Consider the following 19,001-nt stretch of genomic DNA (forward strand, 5'->3'; position numbering starts at 1 on the left):
CGCTGCACACACTCAGCTGCTCCGTGTAGGTGGGGCCACCAGCACTGGCTGCATTTAGGGATGTCCCAGGCCCCAGGGGCTCTTGTCACCGTGACAAGGGTCCAGGGGGCCCATCTACAGGGAGGGGAAGTCACCACTGTGAGCTGACAATGGGGCGGGGGAGGGGCAGCCACAGGGCAGAGGGCTTCACGCCCAGCCCCACCCTCGACCCTGACCCACTCTGCCCATGCTGCCCTGGAAAGGACCAACACCAGGTTTTCACTTGGTACAAGAATCATTCAATGATATCTGAATTTGCATCAAAACTGACCCACAAATTCAAGACATTCTCAGTGGACTTCATCTCCATCCAGGTTATGTTGTATGTGTTCAAAACTATCCCACAAGTTGAAACCACAGTAACAGCACGATGATGATGACGATGGTGGTGGCTCAGTAACTGACACCCTCAGGGAATTCAGATTCTATGAACCAAGGATCACTCTTTGGTTCAAAGAACAAGTGGGGAGACGGTATTAGTTGAGCCTGTGGCATATTAACTTCTCCAGAACGCAGTCTTAAGCAAATGCCATTTCAAATTCAATTATTAATGCATTTAGGCCTTAGCCTTTAAAGAATCATTTCCAGCAAGATCATAAGAATCTGTCATCCGTGTGTCACGCCCAGGACATGCAGTAGCTGGTTTAGCACTGTGTGCACGTCTGACAGGTTCTTCTCCTAAAGGTCCAGCATGGCCTTTTGCCACGAGCCGCAGGCACTGGTAACAGGAGGCAGTGAGGTCCCAGTACGTCCAGCAAATGCCTCCTGGGGCAGCCAGCCTGAGATGGGGTAAACAGCTCCCAGAGTACCTGAACCCCCACAAGCTGGAGGGAACAAGCAGACGTCGGGAGTGCCGAGCCTGTGTGAGTGGGCATGCTGGTCAGGGCTGATCCTCATCACCAGGGTTGTGACCTCCAGATGTTACCACCTCACCATCAGAAACACACGCCAGAATGACAACTGACCCCAGATGGTGACCCACGTGGACAGCGGGCCGTGGACCTCACTGTGATAACACCTACTCTGAGCTACAACACTTACTGCCTCTCCGAGCACCTCAGAGCCGTGGCCTCAGGACCCCCCCACCCAGGGATCCCCACCTCGTGTCTGGGTACAAGGGCCCATGGCACAGGGACAAACCCCATCAGCGCTGGGGATTCGCTGGCGGCTGGACACACGGGGTGGATGCGCACACATGGCAGCACAGGCACACGCGTAGAGTCTGTCCTTCCCGGGGGTCCTGCCCGAGCTCGCAGAGAAGTAGCTAATGCAACACGTCTCCCGAGCAGCAGCGGGGAGGCTCTGGAGTGGGAGGTCCACACATGAGGTGTCTCCCTTCCCAAGGATGCGGGTCCATGGACTTGACAGGATCCTGGACACCGTCAGCTCACAGGACGCCCACGTGAGAACACTAACACTCCCAGAAACAGATGAAGACCACCGAGTCCACACCTCCTGTAAATTCCCTGTCACCTGACAGGACTATCTGCCCCCCAATCACACCCCATCCTGTCCTGCGCCCTGTGTACAGACAGGAGGAAGACGGCCTGAGAGAGGCCGATGTGGTTAATGTCACAGAGGCTGGACAATGTGCGGTGAACAGCAGCAGCTCAGAGGAGCAGAAACCACGGCTAGGCTGTGGGAAACTCCCCAGGAACTTACTTAGGCAGTGAACGGTAGCACTGGGGCTTCCCTGGCCAGGGGCAGGGAGGGACAGAGGCACCAGGCCCAGGCCCTGAGGCCCCCGTTTGGGAAGCCATAGGAGAGGCCGCAGCTCTGGAGGGAGCGGGATGCTCAGGGCTCATGTCACGGCCATGAGTGGACTTGGGGTGAGCAGGTGCAGCTCAAGGGGGCTTTTGGGGGTCGTTTCTCCCAAATAAGAGGGGCTGTCAGTGTCTGCAACCTGGGATCTTCCTCTCCTCCCCAGGATTCAAGTCGGCAGCGGGAGGAGCCATGGCAGAGAGAGAAACTGGGCTCACTGGTCTAAACCACGAAGCGTCTTCACCGAGGCAGTCTGGGGAGGAGCAGGACGGTCCAGGGATGAAGGGAGCATGCAGGAGGGTGGAAAGAGTGATTTGGCACCAGGCAACGCGACAGAGGGGGTGCAGCCTGGACCCCTGACCATGGGCTCAGGGGACCTAGACCCTGGGGACGATGGGCTGCTGATGGGCTTCATGTCACTTGGGATTTGCCGAAAAGCAGCTAATTCACAGGCAAGTGTGGATGCGGATACTACCACTCAGGTGAGGGGCTTCCCCGACTTGGGGCTGCGAGATCTGTGAAAGCCCTGACCCTCCCGCTTGGTTTCCCATCTGGTCCTCGTCCAAAAGGTGAGTTGTGCTGCTGCTAAAGTAGATTGAACACACACAGACCAGGCACTGAGTGGGGCTTTGTGGGTGAGGTTCTGGCTCTGTGTTTTCAGGCTTCTGCCTCCCTGTGCTCAGACATATCCCCAAGCCCTGCACCAGCTGATCACATCCTGGAATCCCGTGACAGGAAAGGTGGGATCCCGTGGGCCCACGGGATTCTGTCTGTGTTATCACCTTCTTCCCCAGAGACCCCCAGTAAAGACTGCAGCAGTGATGAGGGAATAAACATGATGCATTATGAGTTCATCATCATTAGTGCAGAGTCTCTTTTACATTAGGAGACGACTACACTCACATATGCTAATTGACACGAGAGAGAGAAATCTGTCCCCGCTCCAGGTGCACCCTGGAGAGCTCGCCGGTGCCCACGCTGCAGGTCTGGCCTGCTGGAGCTAGTTCATTCTCCTGTGCAAGTGCACACATGTTCTCATCCTTCCGTGGAGAGGGAGGCCGGTGTGAACCCAGAAAGTGTTCTGCAGCGGAGCTGCTTATCTCAGGCCTGTGGGTGAGTCAGTCACCTCCTCCGTCTCCCACCTGCCCGCCCTTCTCACGAGGTGACCCAGGGGTGAGCTGACAGCAGCTCCCCAAGGAGCCCAGGGGGGACAGCTGACGCTCAGAAGCCCTGCAGGTGTCCTGCCAAGCTCGCTGGCACAGACCTGCGAGGCCACCAGGGCTGCAGGCAAAGCCAACTTCAAGAGCACTAAGAAGAGGGCAGCCCTTTCCTGAGGCTTCTTCTTCCCATCAATGCTCCATCAGCAGGAAGCAGACGGGGTCCCGGTGCTCCAAGAAGGCAGTCGGCCGGGGGCAGGGCTGCAGCAGAGGAGGGTGACCTGGGAAACCAGAGCTGGGGGCGTGGTATGAGCCAGGGGCGTGGCCTGGGCAGTGGGAGTGGCTTGGGAAGGGGGCGTGGCCTGAGGGGTTGTGCGACCTCAGCTGCTGGTGAAGCCTGAGCTGAGGCATGGCAGGGGGAGAGGAAAGGCTTGGATTGGGGGAGTGGCCTGAGATGGAGGGCGTGGCCAGGGTGGGTGGGGGCGTGGTCTCAGAGGGTTGGGCCGTGGGCTGGGCCAACCGTACTCTGTGCCTGTGCCCAGTCTGCCTTCGCTCCCCCAGGCCGGGAGTAAAGGGGAGGCGAACCCTTCGTCTCCGAAGCCTCAGGACAGCTGGGAGTCAGGACACAGGATGCTCCGTGTGCTCTCATGGGGAGGAGGTCCACAGCAAGAGCCCCGCAGGCAAAACACCCCTCGAATGGAACCAGGGATGCTCTCCAGACACGCAGAGGGCACAGTGATATGGCGTCACTCACCTGTGCACTTGGGGTGATGCTGTGTGATTCAGGACAACATGGCTACATGGCAAAACATGGAGCAGCTATATGACACAACCATGTGCTGATATGACAACATGTGATATGATAACAGGACATACATACAGGCATGACATGGCTGTATGACACCACTGCATGGTTAATACACATAACATACATGATGACACAACTATAGACAATATGTGCTCGACGAGAGCATGACTGTAAGACAGCACAACTTACACTAACATGACAAAAGGACAGCATGACTCTGGTCATGCAGGACAGGCCACAGCACGGCCCTACAATGACATCGTGGTATACAGTAACATGACCGTAAGACAACAGGACTATCTGAGAATATCACCTGACAAAATAGAATAGCTCAAGAAACCTGACTATTCATCAACAAGGAACACATGAATAAATCATAATTTGCTCATTCTATGCACTCTTGTGTACTAAAATGGAAAAACTGAAACATTAAAAAATAGACAGTCAAGGGTTGAACACTGCATCTTCCAATTACGAAAGCGTTGCCTTTAATATCATTCAACAAATATGTATAGAGAGCCTACTGGGTGTGAGAATTTATGCTGGGTGGTAGGCACTGATAATATTATACTGTGACACGTGGTTTTGTGTATTCATAAATGTATGGGGAAGCCTAGAATGGTAAACAGCAGATTTCACCAGAAGTTATCTCTAAGTAAGACCAGCAGGAGGGTGGTCCTAGGGGTTAGGTGGGAGACAGAGAGGATGAACTGAGTTCTTGGTGAACGTATGTGAATTTGTAATTGGAAAGGCACTCTTTAAAATGCACACAGGTTAAGACGAAAGGAAAACAATATTTCTGGCACAAAGTCCACCTATAAATATTAGCTGTTAATATTACCATCATCTGAGTTTGTCTTTGTTCCAATTTCAAATGCACAGGACACAATTTGCCTATCGACGGGGGAGCAGTGGATTCTACTCCCAGGGCCGGTCCAGCAGTGAATGACGTCATCACGTAAATCCTCCCCCAAACCTCGTACATACTGATCAGTCACCAAGTGTTAGGAGTGCCCGGGGTTGGCAAGAGTAACCTGGGTTTGCAGGAGGAGCAGGACTTGTCTAGATGGGGGAACCCTTTGGGGGAAGGAAAGCACACAAGTTTATTTCTAATCATTTTCAAAATATTTTGTCAAGATGACTTCTATGTGGAGTCTCTCACCTGCTTGGAAGCCACATCACCTGTGAGCTCACATCTCTGCTTACCCCTTTCCAGCTGTCAATGCCCCACCCCCCACCCACTGCCATGGTTGGCTTTGGAATGTTTCTGGGGAGCTGACCTACCCTCCAAGACAGCTTGATTTAAGGAAGTTAAATGATTTCTTAGAATCTCTCAGGAAAAACAGGGTCCTAAGATTATATTGTAGCCCACCAGGCTCCTCCATCCATGGGATTCTCCAGGCAAGAATACTGGAGTGGGTTGCCATTTCCTTCTCCAAGATTCTTCAATTCAAATGCATGCTCACTGCCAGGCAGAGATGCGCTGGGATGCAAAGTGACCCAGAGTAAGCGTTCCCAGTGTAGCACTGACAGGCCACTCTGTTTTCCCATCATTTTTATCTATGAATTCAATGCTGCTTAGGACTCCAATCTTAATACTTCCCAGGACTACTGAACGCAAGTGACTAGATTATTTTTCTTTTTTAAATTAATTTTTATGAAGTATAGTTGCTTTACAATGTGGTAGCTTCAGCAAACTGAGCCAGATACATGTATGAATATAACCCCTCTCTTTTGGATTTCTTTCCCATTTAGGTCACCACAGAGCACTGAGCAGAGCTCTGAGTTGTACAGTAGGTTCTCATCAGTTATCTATTTTATACATGGTATCAATAGTGTATATATATACTTCTTTCATTCAGCCAGAAAGACAGATGCCCAAAGACATGAAGGCATTCTCCTCTGGCTGATCGTGTGGGCAAGGTGGCCGTAAGGACCAGGGATCTATTAATATTTCTGGGTGACAGATGCTCCTGAGACGCAGCCATGACACCTAAGGATTCTGGACATGGGAGGCTCCTGCCATTTCTTTTCTCAGCATTGACCAAATACTCAAGGGTGCAAGCAGTCCTCTCCCATCAACTCCACTGTCCTCACAGAAATGGCATCAAGATGCTATGCTAAACTTAATTTTTTGTTTTCCAAGGAGCTGCCCCAGTTCAGTCTCTTCAATATCACAAGCTGCCATAACAACCTCTCTCCTAAAAACATGATGTCCCCCAGGCCCTGCTCTTGACCCATTGCTTGTCTCACTTTTCAAGGCTTCTTTGGGTGAGTTCACTTAATTACATGACCTGAAGGACCCGTCATATATGCTGACGACATGTCCCAAACTCAGACGCACAGACCCAGAGCTGCTGGTGCTGAAGGCCCCTTGGCCCCCCAGGTGTCTGCTTCCAGCAGAGATGCCACTCCCACCATCTGGACCTGGACAGCCTCCTGTGTTTGCCCCCTACCCAGGTCCACCCCACTGCTGCACCAGAGTCCCCATGCTGGTCACGCTGTCACCTCTGCCCTGTCATCGTGTCTCGCACCCCTCCTGAGGACCAGCCTCAGTCGACACACCCCACTGACCAGGTGCCCCGAGGCAAACCAGCTACCTCTTCCTATGGGCCCTGCGGGTCTTTACACTTCAGTCAATGGTTTAGGGGGGTTGTCTCCCCTCTAGCTGGGCTGTGCAGAGCCCACAGCTAGGCATTCCTTGCACTCATACCAGGTATTTCTCAGAATTAGAAGAGTCTTTGAAAATGGAGATTCCATTCCTCCTTTGAAGAGGAAATCGCCCCAAGGTTTACACTGTATTATAATCAATCCCTATTCATCAATCTATCAGTATAAGCTGACAATCCTTAAGTAGTTTGTGCCACACCAACTACATTTACATAAATATTTAGTCATTCATTTGACTAATATCTCCATAGGGACCTAGTCACATATATATGTACACACATGTATACATGCATACCTAAATATATGAGTATGTATATGAATGCAAATATGTGTAACTATATAATATATAAATATAAACATAAATACATACATTTTTATTCACATGTAATTATACAAATGCTTCTACTGTCTGTATGCCTTCTGTGCTCTGATTGGCACAGACAAAGAAATGGACACATACACACACACACGCATGTATGTGTTTGCACTGCGAATCCTTGTGATGTAGAATGGTATATTCATAGGTGCTCATAAGCATTTAATGATGCTTTGAAAAATAGATGTTCAGTCAAATGCCATATCTATTTCTGATAATCTCACACAGAAAATAAATATTAGCCTCGTGGGACATGACCTATTTTATCATTGTCAAACTAAAGGAAATTTGTATGAAATACTTAAAGAACCCAATAGTCTGCAACCCTGTGACAAAACAGGAGACCCAGGATGGGCACCCCAACAGGAGCCCCTTAGTAACGAGGGGTCCAAGGTTGCTGCAGGGTGACTTTCAGTTCCCTGAGCCATAAATACCTCCACTGGAACCTTCTGTAACAAATATCCTTGCCCTGACATCAGTGCGTCCTTAGTTTGTCCCAAAGTGTCAGCAAAATAGCACTTATTTTGAAGCCTCTTCCTTTGTTTGTGGCAAGGTACTCATCTATTACAGCAGGACTCACAGGAGCTGATAAGCGAGGCGCCGTTCAGCATCACGGACAAAGGCGGCTCCTTATTGTCAAGTCTGGGCTCGTTACTCAGGCTGCCACACAGAAAGAGCTCCGCTGCAAAAGCTGGAACATCCTTCGCCAGGTGATGGCTGTCACACTTCAGCTCCACCTGAATTGGTATCTTCTATTTTTTGACTTATCATAACCTATTTTCCCCCATTTTTGGCATGTGTATGCAGTGGAAGAAGTTAAAAGGGAGTTAAACCTACCTTAAAAAAAAGTATAGAGTCTTTAAAATGTTTCTGAATTTAGCCTGAATTTATTTTTCAAAGGGAACAAGTCTTTGTGATAGTTTAGACTGTATAAAATCTCTCTCTAAATTGGAGCCAAACATAGCTACAGTGCAAGTCTTGTCACCAAATCTGAGAAGCTGAACGTGTATGGGCACCCAACCCATACTCCATGCTGCACCCCAATGCACAACAGTGTGAGTGGCCCCACAAATCCAGGGCATCTGCACGGCGAAGGGGCTGAGGAGGAACAGGTAACATCAACAGAGAGGCACAGAAGAGGGGAAGACGGGCGGAAGTCTGAGCAGTAGCTGGTGATCCAGAGGCCTCACCACTTCACCTTTTAATTTTCATGAACATGATTGTGATTAGTAGGAAAACTGTTTCTTTACTTCCGTTTTTATTGAAAATTTCTAGGACTCTTACATTTTTAGGTTAGTTCTCTGCTTCATTTACCAATCTCATTGGGACCACTTCCTGAACACTGAAGTGACCAAATGCTATGCAGTGATGACAAAGTGTTTAGAAGACATACAGGAGTCCTATTCATAGCACACTTAGAATATTCAGAAGGTCAAATGTGTTCATTTGAATTGAAAGGTAGTTATTGATAATATATAAGTAACAGGAACAAATTTCAACAAAAGTTTCAATGTGGAAATTAAACGTGTTCTGATTCTGTTAATAGGTCCATTTCCTAAATGATAGAGCCTTCACCTCTTAGCACCTCTTAGCACGGAACAGAAGCACCTACCCTCCAGGTTAAACTGGAACCACACTAGACCACTCCACGCTCACAGACCAAGTCAGGACCCTTCACCCGTGCCTCTGCACATGCTGAGGGGACGAAGTGTACCCTTTTGCTCCCCCTTTGAAAATGACTACTCATTCTTTTTCTTTAGTGATTTTTTTTATCATGACAGATCTATTGATACCATTCGTGTACCATACAATTTTCCCATTTAAACTCAATTCAATGATTTCTAGCATATTTACAGAGTCCCACAGCCATCACCACAATCAGTTTTAGAGTACTTTCATCCTGTACCATTTAGCAGTCAGCCTCCAGTCCCTCATCAGCTCAGCCCCTTGCAGTCACGCCACTAATCTAATTCTGTACAGGTCTGCCAATTCTGAGCACTTCACGTACATCAGTTCTGTAACATGTGGCTGTGATGGGTGACTGGCTTCACTCAGAAAAATGTGTTCAAGGTTCATCCAGGGTATAGCCTGTGTAAGTACTTCCTTTTGTTTGGTTGCTAAGTAATATTTAATTTAATGGATATACCATGATTCATTTATCCATTTCATGGTGGGCACTTGAGCTATTGGTATTTTGGGCTATTATGAATAATGCCTCTATAAACATTTGTGAACTGGTTTTTGAGTGGACACACGTTTCATTTCTCTTGGATATATACCATGAAATTGAACTTCTGGTAACAGGCTAATCCTATGTATAGCATTTTGAGGAAATACCATCCTGTTTTCCAGTTCAGTTCAGTTGCTCAGTTGTGTCCAACTCTCTGCGACCCCATGGACTGCAGCACGCCAGACTTCCCTGTCCATTACCAACTTCCAGAGCTTACTCAAACTCACGTCCATCGAGTTGGTGATGCCACCCAGCCATCTCATCGTCCCCTCCTTCCACCTTCAATCTTTCCCAGTATCAGGGTCTTTTCCAAGGAGTCAGTTCTTCGCGCTGGATGGCCAAAGGACTGGAATTTCAGCGTGAGCATCAGTCCTTCCAATGAATATTCAGGACTGATTTCCTTTAAGATTGACTGGTTTGATCTCCTTGCAGTCCAAGGGACTCTCAAGAGTTTTCTCCAACAGTTCAAAAGCATCAATTCTTTGGCGTTCAAATTTCTTTATAGTCCAACTCTCACATCCATACTTGACTGCTGGGAAAACCATAGCTGTGACTAGATGGACCTTTGTCAAAAAAGTAACGTCTGTGCTTTTCATATGCTGTCTAGGTTGGTCAACAAACTGTGGAAAATTCTTAAAGAGATGGGAATACTACTCCACCTTACTTGCATCCTGAGAAATCTGAATGCAGGTCAAGAAACAACAGTTAGAATTGGACAGGGAACAACAGACTGTTTCCAAATCAGGAAAGGAGTATGTCAAGGCTGTACACTGTCACGCTGCTTATTTAACTTATAAGCAGAGGACATTAAAGGTCCTGGTGTGCACAGGTTTTGTTTGTGCCCTCCAAGAGTCTGTTTCCCCAGTCCTGTGTAAGTTCTGTAATCAAATCCCACTGGTCTCCAAAGTCAAATTCCCTGGGGGCTCTCAGTCCCTTTGCCTCATCCCCAGGTTGGGAAATCTGTTGTGGTTCCTAGAACTTTCTTAACAGTGCCAGGATTTCTTTGGCATAACTGTTTTGTAGTTTGTGGGTCATCTGCTTGTGGCTGTATGGAGGTTAATGGCAGCCTCCTCCAAGAGGCTTAAGCCCCAGGCTGTGTGACTAGGTCTCCTGCACCCCTGCCGCTGCAGTAGGCCACTGCTGACCCACGCCTCCACAGGAGACACTCAAATACAGTTCTGGCTGTCTCTGTTGGGTCTCTGGGTCCTGGTGTGCACAAGGTCTTGTTTGAGCCCTCCAAGCACCTCTGGTGGGTCTGGGATTTGATTCTAAATGTGATTTTGCCCCTCCGACTGTCTTGCTGGGGCTTCTCCTTTGCTCTTGGATGTGGGGTATCTTTTTTTCGTGGGATCCAACATTTTCCTGTCAGTGGTTGTTCGGCAGTGGATTGCAATTTTGGAGTTCGTGCAGGAGAAGATAAGCCCATGTCCTTCTACTCTGCCATCTTTTCACCCAGTCCTCACAGCATTTATGAAGGCTTCTGTTTCTCCAGTCTCACCAGCACTTGCTGTTGTCTGTCTCTGATTACAGTCATCCTAACTGTGGTCCCATAATGCTTTGATTTGCATTTCTCTGATGGATACTGATGTGAGCATCTTTTCAACTGCTTATTTGCTCTGTGCACATCTCCTTTGGAGAAGTATCAATTCAAGTCCTTTGTTCATCCTTTTATTGGCTTATTGTCTCTTTTTAATGAGGAGCTCTTTGTAATGTCTACACATAAGTTCTTACCATATATTTAATTTGCAAACAATTTCCCCGTTTTGTGTATTCTCTTTTCCCTTTCTTGATAGTGACCGTTAAAAGACAAACATTTTTAATTTCAAAATGAAGTTCAACTAGTCTTTTTTTTTCCTTCTTTGCTTGTGCTTTTGGCGTCACATCTAAGAAACCATTACTTAATCTAAGATCACAAAGATTTAAGCTTATGTTGTTTTATAATTTTAGCTCCTACATTTAGGTCTTCAACGCATTTTGAGTCAGTTTCTGTACATAGTGTGGTAGGGGCTCCACTTCATTCCTCTGCGTATGAATTTTTAGGTATTCCACCACCATCTGGTGAAGTCCTAGTCATTCTTTAACATTTGTTTTAATTACCAGTCCTTCTAGGAAGTCAGCTTTAACTGCTCCATTATGAATTTATGCCCTCCCCCCCACTATTCGTGTTTTTTTTCTTTCACATGGGACTTCAGAGGTGAGGACCTGCTCCCCACCCTTTATTCCCTTCCTCATTGAACAATTTCCCGAACATTTCATGTACTCACTGTGTTGCTGGCCCCACACCAAGTACTGGGAGTGTCTTTTCAGGGGGAGACAAACATGCAAGCAAAGCAAAATATGATAGTAAAAGGAAGTGAAAGGTGGGGGAGTAACCTCTGAGTTTTTCAGAGGCGTGTGTGTGTCAGGAATAGCTCTGCAGAGACCAGAAAGACTGAGATGGGATTCGAAGCTTTGAGGGAGGTTTCCATTCCTTCCTTCCTTCCTTCATTGTGACCTCTCCCCCAGGGCTTACCTTAAGTGACAGAGGTGTCTACAAATCAAGGAATCACAAAGATAAACAGAACACATGAGGCATGACCCATGCACCCAAGGGCAGGTGTGAAGGCCCACACAGGAGAAGACACCCTAACTCTGTAAGCAGGGATGGCTCCTTGAGGAAGGAGCTAGAGTGGCATTTAAGAGGAAATAAGATACAGAGGCACTGCAGGGAGAAGGAACATTATATAAGAAGCAAGTCCTGTCAGGTAGGGTGGGGGAGCCTCAGAGAAATCACAGAGGTAACCAAGGCCCAGAGCCAGGTCCACAGTCGGGGCTATGGCCACGGGTCCAGGCGTTTTCTCCTGTGCCCACACCCAGGTCTGGGCAGGCAGTGTGGCGCAGTGGCTCGCTAGGGCCTTCCTCCCTGACCTGCACCACCTGCACTCTCCAGCATCCCTGAGACCTGCTCCTCTCCCCGCCTCTGCCTACCACCACATGTGCCAGCCCAGCTCTGTGCCTGGGCCCCCAGAGCTCTGCCAGCAAATTAGATAAACTAATTAGTACTTCCATGTTAATTAATTTTCTGTTGTTTATATAAGCTATGAGATTTCTGTTCTTGTGATGGTCCCTTTAGGTAAGTTTATCTACAAACAAATTAAATCCCATTACACCAAATTATACTGGAATGTCAATCATCAGAGTGAGTCTTAAATGCGTGTCTTTCCCTGCAGCACCCTCAGAGGTAATCTCACACCATAAAGAAACACCTAAAATAGAGGTAACACTGGTAATTGATGCACACTGTCGTATTAAAACTTCAAAAAGATTTATTAGAAAAGTCATTTGAACACTGTGACAGCTATATTTTTCGCTACATTCCTAAGTTGCGAAAATTTAATCACCAGAATTAAGAGTATAAGTAACACTAAACTTTAAAATTGAACAAGGCCAATCTGAGTGTTTCCAGAATTGATTAGTTCTCTACCACTTACATGATTTTTGCCAGCTTAAATCTAAATCGCACTCCTGCTCTGAGAAATTAAAATTATACAGTTAATGCCAGCATTTTCTATTAGTTAAAATAGAGTACTAAGTCCAACGTAGAATAAAAGAATTTGGAAGCTGACTGGTTCACACCCCAGAAAGAATTATGTCAGAGAACTCCCCAATGAACCATATTCTACCTGCTCCTGTGTCCATGTAGGTAGGTGTCCTCAGGGGCAATTGGTGGAGATAATTGCTAAACCCAGTACGGTAAAAATCTAGTGTTAAAGAAATGTATGCACCACACTGGTTATAAGCACTGTGTCTCACTTCCCGGGTGGCTCGGCTGGTTAAGAGTCCACCTGCAATGCGGGAGGCCTCGGTTCAATCCCTGGCTTGGGAAGATCCCCTGCAGAAGGCAATGGCAACTCACTCCAGTATTCTTGCCTGGAGAATTCCATGGATGAGCCTAGTGGGCTACAGTCCATGCGGTCACAAAGAGTCGGACACGACTAAGTGACTAACTTTGTTTTCACCACACTGGTTATATCACTGTGTACTGACTCCCTTGAGAGCATACACGAAGCTCCCACGAAATGACCTGCTTGTTCTAAGTGATGAGTTAGTTCTCACCATCTAAGGTCTCCCTGCAGTCCATGGGGTCCCAAAGAGTCAGACACGGAGACTGAACAACAGCACAGCTTTTCCGTCAGCGATGCCTGACAACACCACATTCCTTAGCCATCCCAGCCAGACCCAGGTTACTGAACGTAATTTTTTTCTCTTTATCTTTTAAATTATGAAAGTATGATAACACATTTACAGGAGACTTGGAAAATATAGAACAAAGCTACATATGGTTCCACTATATGTCACAATTATTTTTAAGTAGCTAAATAAAGATTTTTAATTGGAGTTTCAATATCAAACTGAAAAAGTAATAGAATGGACAGAAAAATATAATGTATTAACAGCAGACCTGAAAGGCACTATGAACCAATTCAACACGATTAAGATTTATACAATTTTCACACAACAGCAGGGTACAAATTCTATTTGAGTTCCCATAGACTATAAACAGGAGACACAGGAACATATCCAGAGACATGAAACAAGGTGCAAAAGTTTCATGTTTTAAAGGTACTGAAATCATACAGAGTCTGTTCTCTTAAGACTGTGGAATTATATTAGAGATCAATGTCAAGAGATATTTGAAAAGGACTGGTGCTGAAACTGAAGCTCCAATACTTTGGCCACCTGAGAGGGTATACACCTGATGCTTGAAGGCAGCAGGAGAAGGGGATGACAGAGGATGAGATGGTTGGATGGCATCACTGACTCAATGGGCATGAGTTTGAGCAAGCTCCAAGAGACAGTGAAGGACAGAACCTGCTGCAGTTTATGGTGTCCCAAAGAGTCAGACATGACTTAGCGACTGAACAACAACAATAAATTTGAAAATAACCCACATATTTTCAGCACTGAACGTAATTTTAAATCTTGTGCACAAACACTTGCATTTCTTATTTGGAAGACGCGGCCACGCCCATCTGTACACCCCACTCCCTGGCCCACAGCAGGTGCTCCATGAGTGTCACGTAAACACCTGAGAAGAGTAAGAAACCACCAGCATCTGGCACTTTCCTTGCAACTCTGAGACCGTAAGCTTTCTGAGAGTAGAAACCTTGCCTTATTGCCCTTGTGGTTAATTCTGCCACCATAATGCCTGAAAAGTACTGTATATCCCCAAACTGTCATTTTGATTAATTGATTAGCTTGAATCTGCCTTCACATTAATTAATATCAGGACAGCATACAGGAAGGAGAAACCAAGGCTGATAAAGTAACATGACTGAAGTTAGGAAAACACCCTCAGTGCTTTCAGTGCCGAGGACCATGCTCCTGCTTCCCTCCGCCTCACACTTCACTTGCTGGGGAACGGAGCATGCAGGTGGTGCTCAGAGATCCCCTGCCCACGGTTCAGCTGGTTTTATTCTTAGAATTCCAACCAGTAATTATCCTGCTTCACCCAGGGAAAACCGAACCATCACCACAAACCCTCCATAGTCATCACGGAGATGCTCTAACCACTGGCCCCGCTGTGCACACACTATCCTCCCCTTGAGAATTCTCAACCTGGGAACTCCAGCGAATCAGGCCCCTCCGTGGTCTGGGCCACACGTGGCTTTCAGCAAATCGTATTTTCCCTAATATCAGCCTGTCAGGAAGTTAGCTGGTAAGCACGGTTATATTACTGGGTCTCTCCTCTCCTGCTCAGCAGTTTCCTTCTTAAGCAATGATTTTTTTCCCATAGAATGTTGAGCTTTTAGTTGTGCTGTAGTGGAAAGAGAAGTGTCATCCATTCACGAACTGGTTCAAAGTCACTCTCCTCCTTCCCACCCTGTACACTAATCACTGTTACATCTCACCATGAAATGAAAAGCAGCGTCTCTGTGTCGAATACATGTCTCCTCTCTACCTCGATTTCCCATTACTTTCCATCAGCTAAGACAGAGCAGAGTTTACCCCCTAATTAGCTACTACTGTTGTCTTCATTCTGTTTACTTTATGTCCAATTCGAGGAAAATACGACCTTTTTCAAGGGAGAGAGAGAATGACGCATTGGCAGTTATGAGACAGGCTGTGATGGTTGGGCGGTGTGGCGTTCGCCAGAGGAGCCTAAGGAGGGAATTAAATTTACAGAAAGTACTGGTGGTTCCAGAACAATGGTGGGAAGCCCCACTCGGGGAATGTGGATTATTCCAGAGCCAGCGCTCCCAGTCTGAAGCAGACGTGCCTGCTGTGGTTATTACTTCACATTTAGGGTGACTAACTTCTCCACGTGTATCTGAGAATCCCCACCTGACAGGGCCAAACACACCTCGTCAAGCTCCCAGGGACACACGCGCATTGCAAACGTACTCCCTTCTGCCCACATAAGTGCTCTGGAAACAGAGAGACAGTGAAGAGCCTCCTTCCACAGATGAGTAGGAAGCCAGCATCTGGAGCGAGGCACTGCCAGCCTCCTTCCTGGTGCTGGGGGCAGTGCAGATCCAGGGCGCCTCACGCAAACCCACCTGTGAAGGCTCCCAGACGAGTCTCCCACAAGCCTGCACGCGGACAGCAGCCTGTCAGGAGGACTGCTAACAAGCACACTGATTTGAACTCACAGGTTCTTTTATCTTCACATTAGATGTTCGGACCTTGTTCTTCTTTCTGAAGCTGAGATGCTCCACTGATGACCCTTCCACTCCACCCCCTGGGCACCACATTTTTATTAACGCAACACAGTTCTTCCCTTGATGATGGTACAGATGTAGGTTATTTTTCCTTTTGATTTTTGAAAACTTTCATGAGGCTCTGAGAAGTTAGCAGGAGAATTTATGAGCAAGACTGTCATCTCGAAATGGAATAGTACGTCATCTCTAAAGGTCTGTTCCAGTGAATTTGAGTCGGGGTGGGGGGGTTGGTGCATGGGCCCCAATGAAGGTCATATTGTGGCCACGGACATGGAAGCAACAACAGCAGCAGATGGTTTTCAATTCATTAGAGAATATTATATATAATTCAAGGCTAATTAGAAAATCTTGACAGTAGGAAGAACAGCAAAGATTCATGCAGTCATTCCCTCTGCACAGATTCATTGAACGTCTGCCATGCAGGTGCCGAGACTCGGTCCAGATTGCTGAGTAGAAGGAACACTGTCCTGTCACAGGGAGCCCAGCTGGCCAAGGGCACATGCAGTGCAGTGCCCAATCCTCCCTGAAGGTGAATTGCCTCCTGCCCACAGCTCCGGATGCAACCCCGGGGTCACAGGGAAAGAGACCTGAGCTAGTTCTCGAGGACGTGGGAGCATCTCGTCACAGGCAGATGCTGCTTGGGTCTTGTTTGTGGGATCACAGTCAGAGCGACTCCAGGAAACAAAAAAGCAAACTTCCAGACTTAGCATCATGGGTGACTGCTCACTTATTTTGCAGTAATTGTGGGCAAATCAGCCATTTCTTTTCATCTGCTACTTTCCATGGGAGCAGAGCCAACAGGTGGAGAGGAAGTGATGAAAGGAAAAAATGTGTGATGGGAAAGTTCTGCTCCTCAACCCAGCTCTCCTGACTCAGGACAAAACACGGGAACATTCTGCTCGTTAACCCATGCTCTCCTGCGACTCAGGACGAGACACAGGAAAGTTCTGCTCGTTAACCTAAGCTCTCCTGCACTCAGGACAAGACACTGTGGGTCGTGTCAGCCTACCCACCCTGTACACAGGCCCTGCTCTGTGCCTCCCAGGGGCCCCGGCTCCCCAGGACTACACGCACCCCTGCCGGCTAAGCCATGACGTCTGCGGAGGTGGGACCACTCCAGCCACAAGAACACGGCCTCGTAAACCTGGAATGTTGGCCTTCCACTGCCCTGACGCCAGATCAAACACGATGTCACATTTTATGGTTTTTAAAGACCTTGAACCAATAAGATACACAAAACAGCAGCAGGCAAGGGGAGGGCTTAATTTTCAAAACAACATGGTATTCAGCAGTACAGAAGTTGACTAACTGAATTTACTAAACAAAACCAAACTTACTGAAGAAATAGTAACTGAACACATAAGGTGCAACTTGTGCCCAGCAGGGAGCTGGGGCAAGACGCACGTGGCAAATGACAGACCCTCTCCCTGTGTCTCTGAAGCTTAAACTTCAGGACAGGGAACAAGAGCAAACAGTGAGCAGCAGGGCCATGAGAGAGAGGAGTTCGGACCACCCTGGGAAAGGTGGGGGGGAGGGAGGGGTGCCAGGCACCACCCCTGCCGAGGTCCAGCCTCACCAGAGTCCAGGGATATCCTCAGGATGGACAACGTTGGCGAATAAAGAAAGATAGATAAAGAGATAAGGAAAGAGACACGGGGTGACCAAGCTTCTTCAGTGAGCAAGGCCCATTTACTTTATTTTTCTCTGGGCTTTTATACCCTGAGTTATACATACAGCAAGGTGAAAAGTGCAGAGTCAACTCAACATTCCATCAGTAATAACTTTCATCAATACCAGGTTCCTTCCTGCAAAAGTCTTATTTTTTGTACATCATCTTCTATTCCGGAGGCCTGTTGATATTCCATGACCTCCTTTTGATAAAGGTTGGTCAGCCAGAACACCAGAACAATGATTTTCCCTTAAAGTGTTTCTTCTTAAATTTTTAGCCTGCCTCACCCTTAAAGTACAGAGTTACATTCTTATGGAGCAAAGATTCAGTGGGTTACAGCAAAGAAAGAGCTTATTAACTCAAAGTTTAATGTTGTTATGCTAAGGCTACCACTTGTTTCTTCTACATGCTGACTATATGCACTCCCAGGAACACAATGGGTAAGGGATGTGAGGACTTGGCAGCAAGCATTGTATTGGCTCAACAATGTTGCAAGAGTCTGGATAAAGCTGCGAAGTAAGCTAGAATGCTAACAGGGGGTTTGAAACACTCCTTTCATGCCCAGGAGACTTAGAAACTAAAGCCCTAAATTAACTCTTTCCAGAGAAATGTGGTCAAGGCAGCCCCCTGTTAATGTCAGAGGAGTTGATGAAAGGCATAAAATAGTAAGACAGATTCTGGTTTGGGGGTAGATGCTCAAGCAAGTTCAGGGGGTCCCTTGAGTCCTGATCTCACCTTTGCCTGTCAGGCCTCTTCCTCATGACCTTTGCCATGGGTGGGATTCTCCACGCTGGCTCCCGGCACACCCCCTTCAGGATGCAAAACCACATGTACCGTATGATGTGCTGCACACGACATGGCACACACGTACAGACAGACGTGCTGCCTACAACATGGCACGTGTGTACAGACCTGCATATACACAGTGTATATATATGCACACATACACTCAGTATACACATGTGGACACCAGGTACCTATGCAGACCTCATGCACACACACCTAACATGTATAGTGTACATGTGCACACATACACACACACGCACATATGTGCATTCCTGTCCTGTCTCCCAGTGGTGGCATCTAAGATCCTACAAATGAAGTCACCTGCTCTGTTATCCACAACCAGTGGGAGTTCCAACCCAGATTCCAGCCCAGTTCTACTGTACTCCATGACCTGCAAGCTCTGACTCGGCCTCGAAGCTCACTAACACTCATGCTCCCTCTCTAGCTCCTAGCCACCCCCGCCCCTTCCACCCAATGGCTCCGTGACGGTCTCTCCCTGCTCATGCTGGTCTTGGAAGCCTGGTCAGACTCTGTGTCTCTTCCTGACTTTTACTTCCCGTCTGCACGTATCACAGCACAGGGCACACAGGAGAGGCTACTCTGAGGATGTCGAGGTATGCTACAACATGCGTCAGCCACCCCTCCCCACCACTCACCCAAGCTCCCTGGATGGCAGTCAGCGAGGAGGGTTCAGAGACGCAGCCTGTACCACCTCACTCCCTGGGTCTGAACCCACATCTCAGTGAGACCCCTGGTGACTCTCAAGCACGCAAGACTGAGGAGGACTGATCAGTCTGTGTCTTC

At 47.7% G+C, this 19,001-nt stretch overlaps 1 protein-coding gene across 1 annotated transcript in view; it reads right to left on the reverse strand.

The window, feature by feature from the left end:
* DLGAP2 (DLG associated protein 2) overlaps positions 1-19,001 on the reverse strand; it is a gene marked incomplete at its 5' end in the record, with an annotated part of 465,714 nt that overhangs the window by 276,588 nt on the left and 170,125 nt on the right. The window lies entirely within an intron of this gene.

Source organism: Capricornis sumatraensis, chromosome 4 (assembly GCF_032405125.1).
Source record: "Capricornis sumatraensis isolate serow.1 chromosome 4, serow.2, whole genome shotgun sequence".
Taxonomy (NCBI): domain Eukaryota; kingdom Metazoa; phylum Chordata; class Mammalia; order Artiodactyla; family Bovidae; genus Capricornis; species Capricornis sumatraensis.